Source organism: Cornus florida, unplaced genomic scaffold (genome assembly GCF_030987335.1).
Source record: "Cornus florida cultivar Cherokee Brave unplaced genomic scaffold, ASM3098733v1 CherokeeBrave_3.0.0_Hap2_Chr10, whole genome shotgun sequence".
NCBI lineage: Eukaryota > Viridiplantae > Streptophyta > Magnoliopsida > Cornales > Cornaceae > Cornus > Cornus florida.
The window spans coordinates 59,487,048-59,497,348 of NW_026775580.1; positions in this window are offsets into that span (position 1 = coordinate 59,487,048).

Genomic DNA, 10,301 nt, shown 5'->3' on the forward strand with positions numbered 1-10,301 from the left:
AGCAACAGTAGAAACTTTAATACCCCTATGGAAAGCTGAATTCCTTTCCATCCATATCTTCCACACATACCCCCACAAACAGCCCTTTGAACAGCTTGGACCTAATGCCATTACCCTGCGTAACTTCAATAATCCAATCCACAAACAAACTAAGCTCTTCAAATCTCCTATCAGTAATATTAAATCGAAGAACAACCTGTTGCCACACATGGATAGCATACTCACAAAAAACAAAATAAGTGATTATTTGAATCCTCAGCCTTGAAACAATTATGACAAACTGCAAGCCACTGAAACCCCTTTCTCTGCAAATCAACAAAGGACAAGTTCTTATTATGCATAATAATTGTGAAAACCACAGCAACCCTTGGTCTACAATGAGTCTAACACAACCCCTTCTATCTAACCATTTGCCCTCTAGCTCTGTAAGCTTTCCAAGCATTCTTCAAATTGAATTCACCATGAATCCAGCTAATTTCATCATTACCATTCTTCAGATTAATATTTCTAACAAACTCTGCAGCTATCTGTGGGAAGAAAGGAGGGAAAACCCACCCATTAGCAGTAATACGTGTGGCTGCTTGAGCTTGAGGATCCAAGTTCCTAAACAAATTAAGTCCAAATCTCTGAACTAAGGAGAGATCTGCACACCAAGGATCAAACAACATGTTAAAGGAGCTACCATTTCCAATCTTGAACAACACATTTTCTTGAAGAAAATCTCTTGTGTCCAGAATTTGCTTCTAAATACTTGAATCTTGAGGTTTAGGTAAGACCCTCCAGAAATTATGTAGTTGTAAGTATCTAGCATGCATCCATTGCACCCGAAGAGACTCCTTATTCCGCAGAAAATCCCAGCAAATAAAAACCTTGGCTGCAAAATCAATATAAAAAATTCTTCAAATGTAGAACCCTCCTTCTGCATAAGGTAATGTAACTTGGCTCCATTTGAGTTGAGACATCTTCCTAGCATCCAACTTTCCACTCCACAGAAAATGTTTAAATTTTTTCTCCAAAGCAGTGATACAGCCCCATGGAACTTTAAAACCAAAAACCCAATGGTATAGGAAGGAATACAGTACTGATCTAATAAGTTCAACTCTACCTGCAAGAGATAAATTCAAAGTGTTCTAATAATCCAACCTTGCATTAACTTTATCAAACAAATCCTTACAGTCCACACTTCTTATGACGGCCTTGGTTTTTCAAGTTAGTGCGTCCTGTGATGAACTGAAGTTTGATCGGATAACGAATCCGAAATACGGAAGCAAAAATAGAAACAAGGTCTCTAGGGATATAAAACATCCCTAGAACACCAAAGTGACCTTCCATGATGCCACAGAACTCCATGAAAACCGACGCAGAATAAAAGATCAGAAAAAGACCAAAAGAAGCCCCTAAGGGCAAAACAGTCATTTTACATAGAAGCAACGTCTCTAGAAATGTACATCATTCCCAAGATACATCCATGACTTCCCATGAAGTCATGGAACTAATAAGAAAGCATATCGGAAGCAATTTAAAAAAAGGAAAACTAGACAAGTTTAGCCCTAAGGGCAAAATAGTAATTTTCAGCAAGATCTGGGTACTACAGACTGTACCGTTGGAAAGACAGCAAAAAATTAATCAAGTTAGACTCAAGAATTACTTGATTCGGAGTCCGGATGGAAAAGAAAAGTCAAAACAAAGTTTTGATGTCGGCGCAGCCGTGAATAGTGTTTTGACAGCGATGAACAGTGTTTTGATAGTAGTGAATAGTGACCTGGGCAAAATGCTGAAATCATGTGCCGTTTTGAGGCACTAAACGATATTTTTTGGAAAAACACAGAGAAGAAACCCCCCTCAAAATAATTTTTCCAAGTTGGCCATGTCAAAAGAAAATTTTATTTTTGACGTGAAATCCCCAAAATGCCCTTATAACAAACTTTTTCGAAAAATGCATATGCGCACAGAAAATCAGATTTGACGCGGGGTTTTCGAGACCTAGACGGCATTTTCTGGAAAAATGTTGTGAAGAAACCCCCCTAAAATCACGTTTTCTACCTGACCATATCAAAAAAAAAAAAATGAAATGCGCTGTGAAATGCCTAGAATACCAACGATGAAAATACAACTTTGCACCAAGTACTCATTTGACCCTAAATGCATTTCTAGGCAATTATCCACGCAAATATATTTAGTGATTTTAAGTGTGCGGGAATGACCCATGAGACCCATAAAGGCCCGATGCAAAATACGACCTATCTGAACTTCAAAAATGGCAAAAATGGACTTTAAAAGAGAAATTTGAAACTTAAAATTATAAAATGGTTTCAAAAGACCGTTTGGCCCATGGCCACACTTCATGCATAAATCAAGAGACCCTATGAAAGTGTTATAACCCACTTCCCACCACTTATGCAAATGTAATGACGTTAAAGTATGGCATTTTCCTATTTTTCAATAACATAGGTTTAAAAGTAAAAATACTTAGAATGTAAAATAAATGTCCTCGGCATATGGCCTCATCTCATACATATCTAATACATCATATTTATAACCAAATATACAAGTTTTGACATATAAAGCTACAAATAGCATTTCATACCAACATTTGCATGAATTATGAACTTCAAATCTACAAATCATCCAAGCATAATATGGATCCCCAAATCTTAATTCATGTACTTAAAAAATGTCCCCACTACGTGGGTGAGTAATATAAAGCTACTCGTAGGAGATGAGCATGCAAAGACATAACGTTTTACAAACTTATTAAGTTGCTATAATTTAATTCAAACGGTCATGCCACCTAGCGTTTATGTCCAAAGTGAGACTTAAGGAGCATCCCAAGCTACCTTAGATCATTTCTAGTATAAATCATATCATTCATGCAATTCAAACAATATAGAAGCGTATTATACAAAGTAACAAGATAAAGATTCTTAATGTCATCAACTTGAAATTTAAAATACGAAATCATCTAAAGTGGTTTACGCCACCTAGCGTCTATGTTCCAAAGTGAACTAAGGGATCATCTCAACTACTTAAATGGTTGAAATGAAAATTTTAGAACTTTATAAACAAAAATCACAAGTCACAATTAAGCATTGGTTGCCAACTTGTAACTAAATGAGAAATCAAATAGCGAAATATCTTGCACATTGAATCCCGGAATAAAACCAAGACATGGCAGTTGATCGGGCTACTAACCCCCGGGAATAACCCAAGTGCGTATTAGACGTCAACAGTTATTTCGGGCTACTAACCCCGGAGAACAACCCAAATGCGCACTATATTTATAGAGGGAACTCTCACCCCCCACACTAGGACCTTGCCCTAGCTAGATCAAATTGTGTGATTTCCTAAGTATTTCCAAAATAAGTTCAAAACTTATACAAAATTAAATAATGCATAGAAACTGCCATCCACGCACAAGTAGAGATGAAACCACACAAGTCATGTCCTAAAGTTTCAAGTCTACAATGACATTTAAAATGTCGAATCTTCAATGTGCGATTCGTTATACGCTATAATAATATTGTTCCAATATTGATAACATAATCTCATGAATATAATACAAGCCTAAAATCATGATTTAAACATTCAATCAATGTTAAATACATGATTAAGTCACTAATGCAATAGAATCGAAAATTAATTACATAAACTAATTAATTTCTCTATATTTTAAATCTTATCCAAATGCTCTAAAATTAAGCTATGTTAAGGAACATGTCAAGGCTTAATTTAATATCACATTATAAGTTACTTCCATGCAAGATACGACCATGAGAATTAAACTTTCATATAAGAAAATAATTAAATAAAAGTCTCAAAAATCTATTCAAATATTCTCAATTTAATATATATGAAAGAACATAGCATGCTCATCAACAATATCAAGTTAAAAATTCAATTTAGTGATTAGAACACTTAAAATGAAATTAATTAATATCATTAATTAGTTTTCTCTAGATTTTAAAACAACTCTAAATATTCTCAAATTCACATATGTTAAGGAACATACTAAAGCCTAATTTAATATCACATTACAAGTTGATTCTATGCTAGTTACAACCATTTTAATTAAATTTTCATTCAAGAAAAAGATTAAATAAAAGTTTCAATACTTATTCAAATCTTTCCAATTTTTATATTTTAATGAACATATCAAGGCTTAATTTAATAGCATGTCACAATTTAATTCTAAGCTATATACATCCATATGAATTAAATCTTATACAAAGAAAATCATTAAATTAAATTTTATATAAAAAACCTAGGCATGCATACAAGTTGTATAAGCTTATAAACAATCAATACAACAATTATATAAGCCTAAGACATCCCCTATCTCACTTTGAGATGAAATCTCAAATCCCCACCGAAAGGAAACCGCTCTGAATCTGACAGTACTTCTAGGTTTTGTCGGGGACAACGAGGGAAGTAACAAAAACCTTTGAGGTACCACCAAAATCTAATCCCAAACTCAAAAATGGTCGAAAACGGATTCTAATAAGGGGGAAAGGACCGCTTCACCAAGGCCTATGATGAACACTAAAGTATTACGACATTTTACCTAAGGGAAGAAGGTTAATTTGGGAAAAGAGGGGTGGCAGCCATGGAAGGGCTGTGGAATCTGATTTACAGCAGTGTAGAAGAAGGGGAAATGAAATGATTTAATTTTTCAAACCCCTTATTTATAAAAAAACCCAAAAAGTGTCCCGAACAGGTTTCGCCTGGTCCGGAAAAGTGGAATTTGCGCAGACACGCTTAAACGGTAAAACAAGATGAACGAAAAAGAATTGAAATGAAAAATAATGAACAACGAAAGAAACGGTGTCGAAAACTGAATCATTTGTAGAGAGACATGCCCCGAACAAATTCGGTGGTAACTTGGGCCGAAAACCTTAAAATAAGGGAAAACGACCAGAAGGGAATTCTAAGAGTACACAACTTGACAAAATGTGAAAATGAATCCAGTACGAGGATCCAGGATTAAAATGAGGCATTTTGTAATAACTTTTGTTAATTGTACAATAGCCCCTCCAAGAAAGGATAATTGCAAAACTGCTCAGAATGAAAATATCTTTCAAAAGATACTATCTTAAAAACCCCCGAAATAAAATATCTTCAAAAGATATTTATGAAAAATACCCCAAAAAATATCAATATTTCTGAAGAATCCTTTCATCCACGCCCCTACGGGAGAAAGAAACAACCGACGAGCTTTTCTCCAAAAGTAAAGTCACGCGTTTCGAGGAAATCAACTGAAATGGAAACTCATGAAGTCAAAACTCAACTCCAAATACGAAAAGTGAGGTTGTGCCAACAAAGTGACAAACGAAAAAAATATGAAAAGTGAATAATGTCCAAAAAATGAAAAATGTGGAAATGACTCGGTCCTTTAAGGAAGTTGTCAATCTAAAAGAAAGAGTCTCAAAAACCATTTCAGAGCACTCGAGACGATACTAAGTGATGAGTAACCGAACTCAGAAAAGAAAATTCAATTAAAAAAATTCATTTATAAAATTTGAGAAAAAGAAAAGGAAGGAAAATGACAGGGTCATTATACTTCTCAGAACTCTATTTACCAAAGTAATTCCAAGATACTTTAGAGGAAAAGATTCAGTTTTCATTTGCAAAATCTGAGCTAACCTTCTCTTCCCTTTAACAGCCTTTGAAAAAATAACTGAGCTTTTATCTTTATTCACAGCAAGACCAGAAACTTCATAAAACCTTTTAAATACCTCATCAATGTTCTTAGCAGTGGTAATATCAACCTTTATAATAATGAAAAGGTCATCAGCATCGAAAGCATGAGAGACCAAAAGACTATACTTTTAAACCACATTACACAGCTTAATCTGACCTTCCAAAATTTTTCTATGCATGAGAGAAGAGAAATAGTCAGTAATTAGAGTGAACACAAGAGGGGAGAGAGGGAAACCCTGTCGAATCCCCCTCCCAGCAGAAAAATAGCCTGTAGGAACACCATTGCATATGATAGAAAACGTAGAGGTAGTAACACACTTCATTATCCACTAAATCCATTTTGCACTGAAACCATATACCTATAGAATGTTGTGAATAAATTCCCAACTAGCAGAATCATAAGCTTTCCTCAGATCTACCTTTAAAGCCATAGTAGGACCTGTTGTCTTTAAGCCAAATTTTTTAATTACATCAGTCACCAACAAGATGTTATCATGTATTCTTCTGCCCTTGATAAACGCAGACTACTCCAGCCCAACAATATTAGGAAGAACAACAATTAGTCTATTTGCCAAAATTTTAGAAATAATTTTGTAACTGAGATTGCATAACGCAATTGGCCTGTAATTCTCTAATTTATCACCATGATTCAGCTTTGGGATCAATGGAAGGAATGTAGAGTTAATACCCCTAGGTATCACCACATCAGTGAAATAAAACTGAATAGCTCTAATCAAATCAGAACTTACAATATGCCAAAACTTCTGAAAAAACCTGGTTGGAAATCCATCAAGTCCAGGGGCTTTGTCTGGGCCAAAAGCCAACACAGCCCTTTTGATTTCCTTAGCTATAACCTCCATATCTAACTCCTGACACTCTTTAGCTTGTAATTGTTTTCTAAGAGGAGCAATCTCTGTCACTAGAGATTCTTTCACAACATACAAATCTTCATAATATTGAACTAACCAATCCTTCATAACTTTAGAATCAGAAGAGACTGTCCCATCAGGATGTTTCAAACAAGTAATAGAATTATAACATCTCCTCTGTTTAACCATATTATGAAAATAAACAGTACATTTGTCCCCCTCTTTGAACTACTTCACCCTTGATTTCTGGCACCATAGAATTTCCTCCAAGTCCAAAGTAGACTGCAGTTTCAAAATAGCTTCCCTTTCCTTATAAATCAACAACTGATTCGAGGGGTCTTAAAATAAATGCATTTGAACTTTGTGTAACTCCTCATTCACAACATGAACATATTTAGAGACTCTACCTTTTTCTTATTCCATTCTCTAACAACATCCTTAACAACTCTGAGCTTCTTTTGAAACTTATGTAAAGGATTTCCTTCAACTGATTCCTTCCACTCTTTGTCCACCATCTCATCAACCTCTTGTTGGAAGCACCAAATTTTCAAGAACTTAAAAGGTTTAGGCCCTAGAGCACATTTTAAATGCCAAGAAATTGCCAACCCATAGTGATCTGACAAGGAAGCAGCTGTCAAATGCACTCAGGTAGTAGTAAACTTATGAAGCCAGGCTGCATTTATAATACCCCTAAGTTTAAAAGGATAGTCTCGGTATTTAATTAATTATTTAATTGTATTTTTATTTGATTATGTGATTATTTGGCTAATTGGTTACTTGTGAAATTGATTTAATTGTCTAATTGTTTATTTGTTGTTTTATTTGAATAATTTGGTTAATTAAGGAATGCAATTAGATGATGTGCGCTAAGTGTTTAGTTGTAATTAATTGTTTGAATTAAATGTTTATTCTGTTTATTTTTATTTTAAAGGAGTTGGGCTTGGATAGTGATAATGGACCAATCATTTAGGTCTCATAGACTACTTGGATAGGAGATTAAATGGGTACAGTTATTACCCAGGGATGGTTATACATATATATATGGGTATATATGTATATAAAGTTAGTTTAATAATTAATTATTATTAATGGTTAAATTAGTAATAATATTCAGTATATATGTATTATATAGTTTTAAGGTTTGATATATATATATATATGATATCACGTTATGAGACAGTAGACTTATATATATATTTATTTTATATTATATTATATTTTCTTTTTCTTTTCCTTCCCTCATTTATTTAGAATTAGGTTATTGTATAAGCCTATATATATATGTTATATGTCTGCCATGGGTTAAAAACCCTATTCACGTACACATAGAGGTTAAAAGATATACAGAAAGGTTTGAGAGAAAACTGAGAGAACAAGTTGGAGTTTTGGCCATAGATTGAAGGTCGGATCAAGGAGAAAGGAAAAAGGTCTACTTGTGGGTTTATCCAGGAGCAGCAGAGGAGTTTAACGGTAGTTAAGGAGTCATCGGAATAATCAGAGAAGACGGTTTAAGGTTTCAAACTGAAACCTAAGGCAAGTTCTTTATCTTACTCCTTCCCCTAGACTTGTGTTCTGTACATACCTAGGTAATCTCCAAGAATTAATCGGATTGTATGCATGCTAATTCAGAATTAAAACAATATTATGTGATTTTATTTGAAATTGATTGATCTTGAATTTTGTTGCATGAATACGTGTTTTAATTGATATTAATGATGCATATTGGACTTACATAAATCATGGGGATGTTTTGGGATATAGTTCAGACCCCTAGGAACCTTAACAAAGGAGCACAGAGGGATTTCACAGTGTCGGAGACGAAGAAGATAATATGAAGCAGGGATAGAACTGGCTCCCAAAGGGATGGAGTTGGCTCCCTTTTATTTTTCTATAGACGGCTATCTGGGAGAGAGAGAGCTGGCTCTTTAAAGGTGAGAGCCGGTTCCATGAAGGGAGAGCTGGCTCCCTCTTGAGGGGAGCCAGCTCCCAGGCTGTGAATACACCAACAGGTGTATTTTTGAGGTGTTTTTGGGTTTTCAGGGGCTGTAAAGTAGTTCTGAACTTTCTTGGGGGTTTTAAATGATTTATATAAACATGTTAAAATTCTAGAATTATTAATCTATACTATTATGCTGTGATCTTGAACATCATGAAATTTAAATATTGATTTGCATGCTGTCAATGGTTATGAAAGATTTAATTGCTTGTCGTTTTTCTAGCAAGTTAAATAGGTTAATATGAGATTACTCTTGAATACTTCAATATAATGTACTCAGTTATTTATCTGATTTTCATTATATCATTCTCTAAATTTTAATTGATGAATTACTTTATTTTGTTCTGTCAATTATTGGATCTTGTGGATTATATGCACCAGTATGGGACGATGGCATATTAGGGACGGATTAGCTCAAAATGCTAAGTCCTACCTATTCTATTATAAGGGAAGGGATTAACTATAATGTTAAGTCTTACTTATATTTGTGTCAGGTCAACGAATAGTTGAATGACATACCTTAGTCTTGGATGAATTATATATATGATTATGATGCCATGATATAAGCTTGAGTCTTAGGATTATGGTTAGGGTGCATATATTGCCTAAGATGGATAACTAGATATAGTAGACATCTGAATGCCCTGGTAGGTCTAAGTATTCATGCCTACTTTATGTGCGATTTGCATGTTGCCTTCTATTCAGGTTGAGACAGACCTATAGTCCAGTGAGCGTCATATAATGTGTGTATATATATATATGGACTACTTAGTTATTGTTGAGTTGATGATAAGCGCCGAATATTGTATATTCAAGCGCCCTAAATTGCATTAGTAAAGTCCGTTGTATGTTAATTTATATAGATTATCTTCATTTCTATGTTTTTATGCATTTTCAGGTTCCTTGGCCCAAAAGGAGCAAAAATAAGGTGTTGTGGATTTTTGATCAACAATGTGCTCAAAAGCTGAATTTCAGGCAGCAGTGGAACTCGATTTTGATTGCCACTTTTGACCCAGAAAGCTCGAGATCTGGACTTCCATTATAAAATGGCATATTTAGAGCTCTGAATTAGCTTTCTAAATCTTCAAACGGTTTGTTATTCGGAGCTCAGAGCAGAGAGTTATGGCCTTGTTACCAGAGGTGCGCAGAACTGCCTGGCAGCAATGAAATTCTGCCTTGATCTTCATTTTCGACCAATCATCCTTGAGAATTGGATCTCCACCAAAACATGAAGTATTTAAAGCTCTGAATTAGCTCTCTAAATCTTCAAACGGTTCATCATTCGGAGTTTGGAGCGCAAAGTTATGGCCATTTCATCAAAGTAGGTCCGGGCAGAGCAAATGGAGAATAGGCATTCTGCCCAATTTTCGAGTGCTCGAGGCCCAAATTCGAGCACTCGAATTTAGGGCAGTTTGTCTCCGAAAAACCACTATTTCAGCAACTTGTTTCTTGGTTCCTTCATTTTCTAATTTCCTTCTTTATGAGGTGGTTGGAGATGTTCCTAGGGGGGGAGAGAGAGCCTAGTTTGGTGGTAGATAAGAAGGATAAGAGCCACACATCTCCTAAGCTAGTTTGGATCAGATTTTGGGGAGAGAAGAGAGCAAGGAGATAGAGTTCTTCAAGCTTGAAGAAGGGAGCACGAAAATGGAGGAGGTCTTCAAGCTTCTTCCTTATTCCATTGCTCCTATGGGTAACTAAATCTTCTCTAGGGAAGTGATGAAGCCCCTCCCTTGTAAGCA